Raw genomic sequence first — 11,797 nt, 5'->3', positions numbered from 1 at the left:
CTGGTAGAGTAAAACAGAGTTCCCACCAGCTCTCACTATGTGATTACAATCAAACTAGGGCAGGTTAATAATCCTCCCATACTGGGGAGGGCTCCTGCTCCCCAGCCGTGCGTCCTTACACCCCACTGTACAAGTGGCTGCTCCCTGGTTCTGCAGGGGCTGGTGTGCGGCACCTGCAGGGTGGCAAAATGAATGGGGGACATGGCAGTAAGTCAGCTTGGCAAGAGCCACTACTTGGTTTCATCGAAAAATCTATCATTAAAATCCTTCTGGCTGCTAGTGTTTATTGCTGATTATAATTTCTGGTCAGCCTCAGTGAGTGAAATTGAGGACAAGCTGTGACTAGCGACGTGGTACAGAGAGGGATGCTGTGTGTCTTGAGGGGTGAGGTCCTGCAGAAAGGTAAGGTTGACTGATAATCAAGAAGCCTGGGAGAAGTCACAACATAAACATGTAGGTTTATTGATGCTTGTCTTTAAAGCCAGAAGAGTAGCATCTTGATGTTCCTGTCCCTGCCACCCCTGTCATATTCATTTAAAAAAAGATCAGGAGCCCAACATAGGTCCTTCCTCTAGCTGATGAGTGCAGAGAATTTCCTTTTCAAGCCTGATCGGCTCACTGGTAAGCTTGGACAGTGAGCCTTCTGCTCTGCACCAGTAGAGATAATAAAAGGGATTGATTCAGATCTTAGATCTTGGCTTGTGGGAAGTGAGGGAAAACAAAGCATCCCACTAGCTGGAGCTCAAGATTCACTGAAGTTTTAAAGCACTTCTCCATCCATGGACAATAGACTTATTTTGATCATGATAGTCAAGGTATCTGATAAGAGTTTTCATAAATGAGATAGGGCAACAGTGATCAGTTCTGTCTATGACAGAAGAATCATTTTGGTCTAGACAGAGCAAAGTATCTGGTTCACCAACTGCCCTGTTCACCATGACCCTCTCAAAACTTGCATGATGAAGTTGGATTAAGCGAAGTGGGATCTACATCCGGAAACACTCATTTTATATCAATTTGATGAGCTGCTATTTTCGACCTTTGCAATTGAAAAAGGGCAATTAAGTCTCTGCCATTTGCTTCTTCCATGCCCCATGAGTAAGAAAGCAGGGGACACCCTGACCTCTGGCAGTAGCTCTGCTTATCCTTGCCCTTCTGCAGAGCCCAGTGACAGGCGGACAAGGGAACGGGCACAGCTCTGAGCATCTGCATCCAGCCTTGGGAGCTGTTAGGCAATTACATGGCCAACTCTGCAATCTCCAGACCATTAATTTTGAGACAGTATAGGGGTTTTTTTTTGTGTAAGTTGTCTTCATATCTGGGTGCCTACCTGAGGGTTGAGAATATTTTGTTTGAACTTCCAGCTTCTGAAAAAAAAATCATCTTCCTGTATAAATTATATATTACTATGAAAGGCCAATTCCAGTGGATCTAAGGGCTAAACAAACAAAATGATAAATCTTCCCTGGGCTTCACCTGAAGACTTCCTCACTTCAGGTAATTAGCTCCAGTCCACCTTGGGTACAAGGGTTGGAAAACGACAGCCAAGGATTTCTGCTGAGAGGAATTTCTCATGCTGGGCAGTGGGAGTGACTTTGATGCTGCTGCTTTAAAATTTGTGTAATGCAGTCTGTAAATCAGAAGTATTTCATTTATCCTGGTTATGAAAAAGAAACAGAACAACAGGAGGTAAGGGAAGTTTTCAAGTGCAGATAAATCTTTCTGTTCTTTGTATCTTGGAGGTCAGTGTTTAAAAGTAAGAAGCTGTAGACAAAAATCTTCAGCATTTTTCAGTCTTCTCTTGCCTACATATTTCCCAAGTGGCTGTCAAGTGTTATTTCTTCCTGGTGCTGTCAGCTTCTATTGCCTGGTACATGATGTATATTTTAATTGACAGCCAGTAACAGCCATTCCAATCATAGTGAAAACGATATTTTATAGCCAGTGTGGATGGAAGTCGTAACTTGAGGATGTGTCAGTTACTTGTTGGAAATATGAATAATTGATACTGAACATAATACCTTTCCAGAGTCTCTGTTAGAGACAATGCAATCACAAAATCGCTTTGTTGTTGTTGATTCCTTTACGTACGATTTGCTAGTCTCTCTGTAATTCAGGAAGACAATTACTCATCATCTAGTAAGGGTCTGAGTGAAGACCTGAACTTAGAAATGTAATCGGGCACGACGAAATATTCAGTTTTGCCCACAGAAATACCGAACACAAGGTCGACAGTTAAAGTTGTCTTGCTAGCGTCGTTCATTGAAAGGTGCCGGCAGGACTTCGGGTCAGATCCGCGTGGCAACATACAAGCGACTGTCACACGTTGTAGCACACCGAGGAGGGCAGCAGAGAGGACACAACATGCAGACCCGCAATGGGGAGGTATGCAGGGGCCCTGGGAGAGACTGCACCACGCTCCCAGACCGCTGCTGTAACCCCCACATCTTTGCTGCTGCCGTTACTCGTATCGTTACCGGTAAATTTGTGTTGGGTGTGTTGAGTTGAGTGAGATGTGATATCCCGCAAAGGCGGTGTGAGAACAGAGTGCGGCAGGAGAAGTAATGCCATCAAATGCCGTTTGATGCCTCCTCCTTTTCATCTGAGGATCCATTTACATGGAAGATGAAGCTCCCACGGTGTATTTGGCTTCACTGGTGATTTGTATATTTTCTATTCCCTGTGGTATTGCTGACCTGGGCTAAGGCTCATCATTGGCTTTCCTCACTGATCTTGAAATTTAATTTTTCCTGAGCTGGAGTGTGTGATACAGAGACTTAAACCTTTTTCTGAGACCATGACGCTGACATCAGTTCTCGTGATGACTGCAAGCCACCAAGCCTGCCCTAAGCCCCTTGGTGGAAGGACGCACCATTACCCTTGTGCATGCTGCAGGGGTGTCGTCAAGACCAGAAAGAATTTAGAACGATCTAAGTGGGCTGGGAGGCATCCCTTTTTTAAACCTCATTCCTGATGTTGTAGGTTATAATTTGCTTTGCAACAGACAGCTTACAAGAAGGTTGTCTTACGGTAAATGAAGGGTGAATACGAGTTGGATAGGACGCTTTTCTTTAATTTGGTTTGTTTACCCTGAAATGAGCAGCTGGCTTGTGGTTTGGGGAAAAGAAGAGGGGGTTTTTCCCCCTTTGTTTTCCACTATTGTTGAATGCTGAATAAACTTTCACGACCTGGAGGCAAAAGTAATGAAATCACTGTTACACAGGAAAGCTTCCCACCTGCTCTGGGTTTGTAGCCCGCTTGGGCTAAGATGACCTTGTCTCCAAGTTTTCACGGGTTCTTCTGTGTCTTCCTTACCCACCCAGAGGGTTCCTTGGCAGATTTTGAGGACTTTCCAGACTTTTGTTGGGAATACAGAGCAGACCCATTGGGGCCACCACACAGGAGTTACAGGCAGGAAGGCTGCCGCTGTTGGGAAGAAACATTGCTGCCTGCCGCACGGCTGCCCGCACTCCCCGCAGGCCTGATGGGTCAGGGAAGGGGCAGAGAGGTCTTCAGCTCAGATGCTGCCGATTGCCTGCTCCTTGTGGTAAATTAATTTTATCTTTGAAAGATATTTACTGTGTCTTTGCAGAGCTTTCCAGAAAATTCAGATTTATTGTGCATGCATTCATATTTCTGTACAGGAAATCTCCAGGTTTAATAAAGGTTGCTGAAAAAAAGGAAGAAAAAAAAAGATGTTTTACCACAGGCGAAGCTAATAACCAGTCCTAGTTATCGTATTGCAAAATCAAGTGGAAATAAAAGTCAGAGTTTTTTGTTTTAATATTGACAGCAACTTTCCTTTCCTCAACCACACTCTGCAAACAACAGGAGTCAACTCCCCACACACAATTTTTCAGTGAGATAATTAGCTATCTCACAGCTTCCAAAAAAAATACAAATAAGCAAATGCCCATCTTTCACATAGGGAGGATGCATTTGATGGGGACCCTGTGCGGTGGGGACGCTGGGGCAGGGGGAGAGAGCGGAGCTGCTCTGCACCGCCGTCGCACAGCCGCGGGGCGGGCTGGCTGCCCCTGCCAGCCCCTCTCTTCGGACTGGCTCCGTCCCATGGCGGCTGGCACCTCATACCCAGCTGGGATGTGCCAGCTTCTGCATGAAACATTGCTGGAAATGTGAGTTTAATGAGACTGGAGTCAGCAGGTAGTTTGGCAAATTATCTTTTTATGTCCGTAGCTGATTTTCACACATCAGTTCCCTCTCCCTTTCCTCTGAAAGCTGCCTGTTGAGCGAAAGCATGAGCGTGTAAGTCCCTTGGCCACAACTCTTCTGATCTGAGTGCAACTCCTCCACTCAGTAGGGTGAGCAGCTTTGAGCCCTTTGTTCCTCTTTTTTGAAAGAGAGGCCAGTGAATGCACTGACAGGTGAAATCCCAGCACAAGATGACTGGATCATCCACAGATTCGGTCCTTCGTGGTGTCACATCAAACCAAACACAAGAAAATACTAAAAAAACCTTGCAGGTAGAAATATTATACAGTGAGACCTGTGCTCATTTGCTGTCACAGGGCAGTCTGCTCATGGGTGCCCAAGGCCAAACTGTGGCAACCGCGACAATCGCCGACACACATTCGCCCTGGCAAAGAGCTCTCCTTTCCTGGGGAGCAGGGACCATCGGTCTGTGATTTGGGGGCTACCCGTCATCCAGCGTTCAGTTCTCCATGCCATCAAAGATCTTTCTGACTTCATGCTTCTTGAGCTGAACCGTTGCTGTTTTATTTTAATAACTGCTTTAGTTTTTTTCCCCCCTTTTCTCCACTCTCCAACATATGATTGGGGTTTCTATTGGCATGAGGATGCTTCATTTGGCTACATTGCACTGTTCTTCCTGGGTGGGAGTAACTATATGGGAATTAAGAACCTTATACCACACTTACAACAAAGGAAAGTTGCACTGCTTCACGTGCACCGTCTACCATATAGTTGTAAATGCTTCTCAAAAAGGCAAGGAAACTCTCTGTACATCCCTCTTAAGTTACTCTCCAAGGCAGAGCCCTTTCCCCTTCTGGGGACCTTGCAGACAGAAACCTAAAAAACCCCAACCTAGCACAAAAGCCATCTCATTGCCTTAAAGGTTGTTTGACTCTTCTAGTGAAAACAGCAAAGAAATAACTAGAAACTGTCACAGGATTTCAGAAATAACGGACTGCCTTTGTTATCACTAATAGCAACTTATTGTGGATTTTTTTTTTCTGGAAGCTCCCCATTTCCAGAGAGTGCTGTGAGAGAAGTTTGGTCAGGCACGGGGGTCCTGGGGGAAAAGTCGAGTAGTGGAGTAGGCAGAACTCCTCCGTTCCTCCAAAGAGGTGCTCGCCTTGCTTGGAGTTCAAATACACATGGTTATCTCTTCTTCCAGGGGCAGCTCAGCCTCCAGTGGCTTTGGGTTGATGCACGCCAGATGAGATCTCGCCCCCAAATACGAGGTAGGGCACCACTACAAGCACAGTATGTCAGCCTCTTCCTTAGTAAGGGTTTAAACATGAATTTTTTTTTTTTTTTTAAAGAGTTCTCTTTCTTACCCATTTTTCAAAGAGTGGGTAAATTCTTATTAGGTGGTATTTCCCAAAGGGCAAGATGCTCTGTCATTTTCTCCAGGCAGCTGCTGTTTCTCTGTTGTATGAAACTTTGGAGAAACACCTAGGGTAAACAGGAGTTCGTAACAGAAACGCTGTCGTAAATGGGCACGGGCAAGCCTGGCCCACCACCAGGGCAGGGAAAGAGTGCCTTTTGCAGGGCAGAGAACAGTGTGCTGCGTAGTCTACCCACCAGCTCTGAATCAACACCTAGTACATTTATTTTAGTCATCTTTCTAGGAGGGACAGTTAACTCCATGCCTTTAAAGAAGCACCTCCAAAGTTTAGAGGACGACGAGCTTCTCTCATGCTCGACCCCGTTCTCGTCACCAAATCTCGTCACCAAATGGTGCATTTCAAGATCTCTGCAGAGCTCGGCAAGGCAAAGAGCTTCTCAGCTAACAAAAGGGAGAAACATTTCCGTGAACGCCACATAGGCATGAGGTGACGTAACCTCACTGCATTTTAAGGAGAAGGTTAGTATTTCAGAATCCTTTTGTTTTGTTTTTGTTTTTGTTTTTTTTGTAATATGGATTTCCCACAGGGTTTCTAGGATAGGAGAGATTCTTACACGTAAACTGCTACTGACAGGTTTCCTTGACTCAGCACACATGGGCAAGAGCTTTTTGGCACCCAGGGTGGGTTGGTAGTGTGATAACTCCTCTCCCCAGCCGGTACACGATAGCTCTGGGGCAAACGTTTCTGCTCCCTGCCGCCGAGCTGGCTTTACAAGGGGGGCTGCCTGCCTGCTCGGGCTGCTGCCGGTGCCCCCGCTCCCCACGCCGGCACCCCGTCCTCTGGCAGCAGCCCGCCCGCCGCCCCAGCACCAGCAGTCCCTCGGGTGCCCCAGCCGACGGAGGGCACGTCTCAGCAACGTGGAGGATTTCCGATCTCTTCCTCGCTCTCCTCAGCAGGCTGGAGAATAGTAATTAAGTCAAGGTTGAGGCGTTCCGAGGCACCAAGCTGAGCGACTACTGGGTTGCTGGTGACTTCAGGAGGAGCTTGGGAAGGTGCGCGCAGGCGCCGGCACCACAAACATGATTAGTTTTCTTGTCACCTCAGCAGGAAAGAGAGCTTTCTTCAGAGGCAGCCTGCAACGAATTCTTCCAGAGCCCAGGGAATTCACAAACCTTGTTTCCACAAGGGATGGACTGTGTACTCGTTAATTAAAGAACGGCTCCTAAAAGGCGGCATCAGCCGAAGAGCGGGAGAGCAGCCCAGCCCTGGTATCGGGGCTTGTGCTGCCCGGGGGGGCTGCGCTGCCGAGGGCACTGTCCTGGTCTGCACAGGAGAATGGCTGGGTCCGCCAAAACCAGTGGAAACATTCTCGCTGCAGCATGTCAGGCACGTACCTTGGTCTTTCATGTATGAGAACCTGTGGTTATTACACCGCTTTCTTGATGGCAATCGTATTTTACATCAATTATTTGAAATGTATCATTCCTCCAGCGGTAACACACGAAGTCCTTTCTCTTCTGCGTGCCATTTCTCATACTTTCAGATCAAAACGCTTTTGTGATAAGCAATTATTTGTTACACGCGCATTACATGCTGATGCGAAGCGTAATTTCTCCGCAGCGCAGAGGAAAGGTGGAATAGTTAATATCCCCTTGCTCTGAGGAAGGCTGCAGAATAATAACATGGGAAGCTGAAATAATCATTCTGCCATCAGTTGTTCTCCCCTGGGCCTGCCCACAAGAAGTCGTATAGAGAACCGTTCGAGGCAGGCATCGCTGAAGATTGCCTGCTAATTTTACTCCCTGTAACATAATCTGTTTATTCAGAAGATGCGCTCTATCTTCTCCGCTGTGATTCAGAAGGATCTTAATCTGATGTGATTTCTTTCATTCTCTCTCCTTAGTAATTAATATTGCTGCACGAAATCTGAGGCTTATACTTTATTGCGAGCAATATATTATGAAGTGATTCTTTTTGCTCAAGAAAACATCATCTATACTTTATTATTAACTCGCTAAATCTGCTTTTCTTTTATAATAGTAGCATTGTCTTGGGAGATGGTAGTTAAATGTCTACATTTTTGTTTTTATTGCAAAAGAAAACTTGATTAAAATGGGAGCAGCAGTAGTCTAGAAAACTATAGCTTATATAATTATTTAAATACAGCCTTTGTTCGAGTTTCAAACAGCTTCCCGAAGGTATCTGCTGGTAATCCTGTTTATGAGATATCCAAGGGACAGTGGCTCCAGCTCACTTTGCAGAATGGCTGGTTTTCCTTTTCTTTTCTGTTTGGTGTTTTTTTCTGTTCGGATTGAATTTGGCCCGACATTCTGAAACTTGCGTGGCTGAAGCTCTGAGCCGTTTCCCCAGAACAAAAATCCAACTCCAAGCCTCTCAGTTTGAATAAGCAGTGCCCAGCGCTGCATACGCTTGCAGCGTCGGGAAGCAGCCGGCCGGTGATCAGTGTTTAACCTATTTGCCGGACGCGTCCTCAAACCACTGGCCACAGGTTTCCTTCTTGCTGTCCTGCTTTCCTCTTTTCTGCTTTCCCCTGGGGTCCTGGTTCAAAGCAGATACTGCTCCCTCGTCCAGCGGCCCTTCTCGTTCCCGCACACGCCACACTCGCAGCAGCACTAAATGAAATACAAAAACTTACCCCAAATGCCATTTTAGTTATGCGACAGGGGACACTCTCCAGCAGTCCAAACGGAGAGCAATTGCCTGATTACGCAGCAAAATCAGCTGATGATAAATCTTTCTTTCCTGTAGTTCCTTTCTTTCTATGAACGTCTCCTTCCCTCATTATTTTACGCTCATTTTCCTTTCCAAATGTGTAACTGTTAATAGGATTGTTGAACGAATGGGACGCTCACCTGGGATGCACTTTGCTTTTGCCCATAACTCTGCCGCGGCTGTGATTTTTCGACACCTAATCTTTGCCGTGCTTCGGTTCCCCGTCCCTGCGGCAGCGGCGTTTCTCTGTAACACGGGGGCACTGTCGAGCAGAGCCCCGCGAAGGCGTCGGGGGGTTCAGGTATGGCTCTGGTGAGGCAATTAACCAGCTTGAATAGGCTAATGGAGTGGTGTGCCCCCGCCTGCTAGCCAAAAGCTTTTCAGAGACGGCCACTCAGATCATCTGCGCTGCCTGTAACAAGCAGGGAAACGGGGCTGTGGCGGTTTGTATGCGTGCGTGCGTGTTCATGAAAGACCATAGCGAGGGCTTTGCAAAGTGGGAAAGATCTGTGTCTTTAAGCACAGCGGTGGATAAGCCTCTGTAGAAATCTGCCTGTCGGTACAGATGAAGACAGAATGATTCTAACTTTAAAAAATTGCTTTTGACAGAAAAATAATTGTGAATTTCCCAGCCCCGGCTTATGGATGGTGGAGGAGTTTTGCAGACAAAATAATATCCCCCAGCAAAAACTGAACGACACTCTGCAAGCTCCCTGGAAGGCCCCTAGAAGCCTTCTCTTGCCTCAAGGCACTCCCTCTAGGATGGACATTTCTCCTCCAAAGGCCAGGAGGGCCTGGGTCTAAAAAGGCTTGCCTAGGCTGCCCATGTGGAAAGTAAAATGAAAGACTTGAGTATCAGTGTTGGAAGAAATAACTGAGGCTCTCCCCAGTGGAAAACTGAGTTGTGATCGTAGCCTAAGGAAACCCATCACCAGCAAGGCTGATTCATGGGACAGATCCCTGGGCCAGGTAAGTCCCTGTCATGGTGAGTTGTCCCCTGCTTCACATGAGATCGATACGGTCATGCACCTTCTCAAAATGCCTTTCTCTTCTCAACACTTCTGACACACATGACTGCACATTTGCAGTATGTTCTGCCAAAACATCATAGTGGCAACACCAGGGACTTAATATTTCAGCCAATCCAGGAATAAATTACTGTTCAGGACTACAAAAAGGACAAACATAGGTGGTTTAACAAGAGATGGTACAGCTTAGTGGGCCTTTTGTGAGCATTGCTTGGAGGGTAACCAGAGATATCCTTGTTTTGCTTGACCTTAAGAATCCTACTGGGGCAATTTTTTTCCTCCTTTATTTAGCTCTTTGTCATTAATTTTCTTATTGTCCTTAATTTTCCTTCAGAACCAAAGCATTCTGCATAAGTGATGGCAGGGCAGATAGATAGGTAATAATAAAGCTGTATTTTGTGGGACATACACCCTAGTGAGCTGGGGATTGCTCTGTAACTGTGTATTAGCTCTGTAAGATGGTTTGCCATTTGACTCTGTTGGCTTAAATCACCCAAAGAGTCTGAGGAAACAGGCAGAAAGGGGGGAAAAAGGCCTCTAGATTCTGGTTCAGTCTCCCTTTGAACCTGCAGGAACTCATTCCTTGATGGTCCACAGAACAGAAACAGGGAAGAATATGAGGGCTCTGACAGTTGCTAAAGATTCGTCTTCCTTCATGGAAGGGACCAGACTGGTGTGTCACCTGATGATGAGCTTCTAACTGTGAGTGATTCATGTGGATGGTTTGTTCTCAAGTCCTTTCTCCATATATCGAAGTGGGTTGATCCTGGTTTTCAAAACAATTCTTTGAGCTATACCACACCATACAGGGATTATTGTAGGGAAGACCAGGATGTGTCTGAACTCATGCAAATCCGTTGGATCGGCACAGTGAATATGCTCCAAACTCCTGTCAAGAGCATGGCCAAAGAGGTAGCAAGTGTGAGGCTGCTCCAGGAGCAGATCTCAGCAGCTTGGTGGAGAGGAGAGATCAGAGTGAGGTAACGCTGCAGAGGTGGAGTTACACCCGCAGCTATGCCACATGGGTCACTTGGCTATGCAGGTTGGCATGAGTCCCATGGGACCTCATTTCCAAGATCAATGTTGTCAACAAGAAATCTGAAATTTGTGGAAGGCAGGCAGAACCGCTGTAACCAGCTGAAGTCTTAGAAAATATGAATGAATATTCATGCAAAAATGTTTTCATTGGTCAGCTTAGCCAAAAACCTTGCTCTGACTTTGTTGTTCTCCTTGTTGAGAAAAATGGGTTGCAGTAAGCACAGCGTTTCAGACTACAGTTCCCTACATTTGTGTCATTCTTTGGACTTGTAATTAAATATTGAAGAGAAAGGAGACTTGGCAGGCAGTCATAGTCACAGCAGTCTAATGTCACAGCGTTTCTCTGAAAGAAAAATGTTCTGAAACAGATGAGATAATGTACTTAACTTTGAAAAAAAAGCCACTAAGCACTCACTGGACAAATACTCTCATAACATTTTATCATCAGTACAAGAAAATCAACACTTCTAAAACATCTGACTGTGGCAGTGGCAGCTGAAGGTCCATGTTAACATTAAACTAGATTTTTGCAGTGCAATTTTGAGTTTTCAAGGGCCACTATTTTTCTGTTTCTTTCGAACCAAATTAGGCTCAAAGCAGTGGGAGGCCAGCTTGCAGATATCTCTTCAACAGTGTATTCCTTTTACGCAGCGATAAGTGAGAGATTTTTCAGGTTCTCCTAGCTTTTGGTGAAAGGCCATCTTTTCTTCTCCCTCCTATTAAGATTTTCAAAAGAATCTCCAATAAAATTGAACAAACAGAACTGCAATAATTGTATCTGTCTTGGTAAAAATAATGGGTTGCTCTCTGCCTTTCCTGGAAGAAGGGATAAACTCGGCGCTTTCCTAGCAGCTTTTGATTATTATGCATCCATGTATCCCTGACCTCGCATTTGCCTTCAGCTGAAGACTGTTGAGACTGAAGGAATGAATAAATAAACACAAATTTTTAAAAAGTTTGCAACTGCTTGAAACGCTCCTGCCACAAGCAGCCCCCAGATAAAACACTGTGAAAGTTCTCTCTTACAGTATATCCCATTTAATTGGTGTAATTCTTCACACAGCTTAATCAGGGAGTGAATAGCTCCTGAAGCTTGATTCTAAGTAAAACCTGACTTATATTTGCATAAAACTTTCTTTCCTAGGATTCAACAAGTTTGTGATCCTGCTAGTTTTATGCTTTTTCTCAGAACTGCTTTCCTTCAAAAGAAAGAAATGTGCTTCCTCGTTCCCGACTGCAGGAACCAGCGTCTGACCTGCACAAGCAGGCACAGCTCAGCTGAGTCCCCGCAGCTCAGTGCCTTCCCAGTACAGACCTGCCCCATCCTTCCCATGCCAAAGGCTACCTTCCAGGTGACACCAGGGAAGAAGCCAACTTCTCCCTCCTCTTCTAGGTCCCCACTAACCTGAACATCACTTCATGGCTTATTTTTATGTTTATGCTGCG

This window comes from Phaethon aethereus (assembly GCF_964289735.1).
Source record: "Phaethon aethereus genome assembly, chromosome: 1".
Lineage (NCBI taxonomy): Eukaryota > Metazoa > Chordata > Aves > Phaethontiformes > Phaethontidae > Phaethon > Phaethon aethereus.
This window is presented reverse-complemented; position numbering follows the sequence as displayed.